Source organism: Monopterus albus, unplaced genomic scaffold, assembly GCF_001952655.1.
Source record: "Monopterus albus unplaced genomic scaffold, M_albus_1.0 scaffold214.1, whole genome shotgun sequence".
NCBI classification, from domain to species: domain Eukaryota; kingdom Metazoa; phylum Chordata; class Actinopteri; order Synbranchiformes; family Synbranchidae; genus Monopterus; species Monopterus albus.
Window position 1 is genome coordinate 1,625,824 of NW_018128094.1, and position 2,217 is coordinate 1,628,040.

General features: G+C 47.3%; 1 protein-coding gene across 13 annotated transcripts in view; it reads left to right on the top strand.

Moving 5' to 3' along the window:
* The window catches only part of fat3a (FAT atypical cadherin 3a), a 291,897-nt gene that overhangs the window by 261,955 nt on the left and 27,725 nt on the right, over positions 1–2,217 (top strand). The gene's annotated exons all lie outside the window — the stretch shown is intronic.

Consider the following 2,217-nt stretch of genomic DNA (forward strand, 5'->3'; position numbering starts at 1 on the left):
CCTATTGCCAGTCCTGACAGTCTGGGGCCTGCCAGTCAGAAAGTCCAGGAGCCAGTCACAGAGGGTGGGGTGCAGACCCAGTGTGGACAGTTTGTGGGTGAGTTTGTGGGGGACAACTGTGTTGAAGGCGGAGCTGTAGTCAATGAAGAGTATCCTGATGTAGGAGTCTCGTTTTTTCAGGTGAGAAAGGGAATAGTGGAATGCAGCCGCCATGGTGTCTGAGGTGGCCCTGTTGGGCCGGTAGGCATACTGCAGGGTGTCCAGGGTGTCTGGTATACTGCTCTGAATGCGGGCCAGCACCACTCTCTCAAAACACTTCATAATGATTGGGGTGAGTGCCACTGGCCACTGGCCTGTAACTGGGCTCTTCTTGGGAAGGGGAACGATGGTTGTGGTCTTAAAGCAGGTGGGAACGATGCTCTGGCTGAGAGAGAGATTGAAGATGGGGGTGACAACATCAGCCAGCTCGCTGGCACATGCGCCGAGAGCCCTCCCAGGGATGTTGTCCGGTCCTGCCGCTTTGCGGGCGTTGATCTTCCTCAGGACTGTGCGTACCTGGCCTAGTGAGACAGTGGGAGGTGGGGGGTTGGGTGGTCTCGGTGTGTGTGTGCCTCCTCTCTGTGCTGTAGCTGGAGTTCTCAAAGCGGGTGTAGAAGGTGTTGAAGTCATCCGGCAGGCTGTCTTTGGTGCTGATGATGCTGGTGGTGGTCCTGTAGTCTGTGATGTGCTGCAGGCCTTGCCACATGAGTCCGGAGTCAGCAGTAGAATAGAAGCCATTCAGCTTCTCTCTGTACTGCATCTTGGCCACTGTGATTGAACAACACAGTGGAGCTGACCTTTCTACTGAAACATGCTGAAGAGATGTAATGTTTCCCATCTGCTAATGTGGCAGAGTAGGTTTTCTTTCTCTCTGCCGAGTTAACTATCCTCGGGTTGGATCAGATTACTGCACCTGTGTGTTGATTGCTGGGCAGCGCTGTCAGGGTTCATCTATGGGAGCACTCAATCAGGTGTATTTCTTTATTTCCCTTGAAGCCATATGGTTGGGTGGTGGCATGCTGCATGGATGATCGGCACATCTTGTCTTGTGGGAAAATTACTTAGTAAGGCTAGCTGCTTTGTGCTCTGTGCAAAAGCTGCTGAGTGCAGCGTTGTCTTTACCACCTAATCAAGCTGTTGCATTGTTTGACATCCCCTTCCTCTGTGTTTGAGCTGCGCTTTTACCTTCTAAATTGTTTGAAGTGAAGCCTGTCTCTGCCCGTCAGTGATATGTAGCTGGGGGCCTTTTTGGGTAAAAATTTTCCTGGGAGTAAACTTTCCCTGGGAGGTATTGTTGGAATCTATTAAGTTGGCCTAAAGTTTAGGCCTGTTATACCTACCCACTGTGCTGCACTGTCACACTAACATGTTAGATGTATCTGGGTATCTTTTCTGGATAAGGAAAAACTACCAGCCTTTGTAAATGCACAACTCTTCCAGAATGGGATCACATTCTGGAGGTGGTCTTGTTGATCAGATTTTTCCAGGTGTAAATAAAATACAATATGTACAGTTTGACCATATTCTTAAGAAAAAAAAAGTCTGCCAAGAAGTGGAGAGGTCACCTAACTCTGCTTCTTCCCACTCTCTCAAACTCCCTGTCAAAAAGCTATAAACAAGCCCTTCCTATGCAAAGGAAAAAGCGGAGCCATAGAGCATAGTGCAAAGACTGAGTTTCAGAGTTGTGCGTTTAGATCAGACATATCTTCCTGCAACAGAATACAGTAGGACAGGGTGGGCTGTTTGCTACTGAGTCAAACTAATTTAATACAGTGCTTCATGTCTAACTCCACAACAAAAAAGCTCAAAGTATGTTGACTGTGTGTGTGTGTGTGTGTGTGTTTGCACCCAGAATTATTCACACTGTGGAGACCTGGCCTTTCTTCTGGTGACTGCAGGCTTGTGTCCACCATGTATATCACTGAATTTCAGGGTGACAACTTCACTTAATGTTAGGGCAGAGTTTTCCCTGCCATAGAAAAGACTTAGAGGCAGCACCTTAGTGTTTTAGCAGACCACCTTAAGTCAAATGGACACAAAAAGACATTTATGCGACATATCAAAAGTAAGGTATGCTAAAACAAAAGGGAGAATTCTATGCACTGAAAGAAAAAATGAATAGACTTTGCAAACCAAGGGTAGTTAGATTAAATAGATTTGAGTAATTGGTTCCCACAG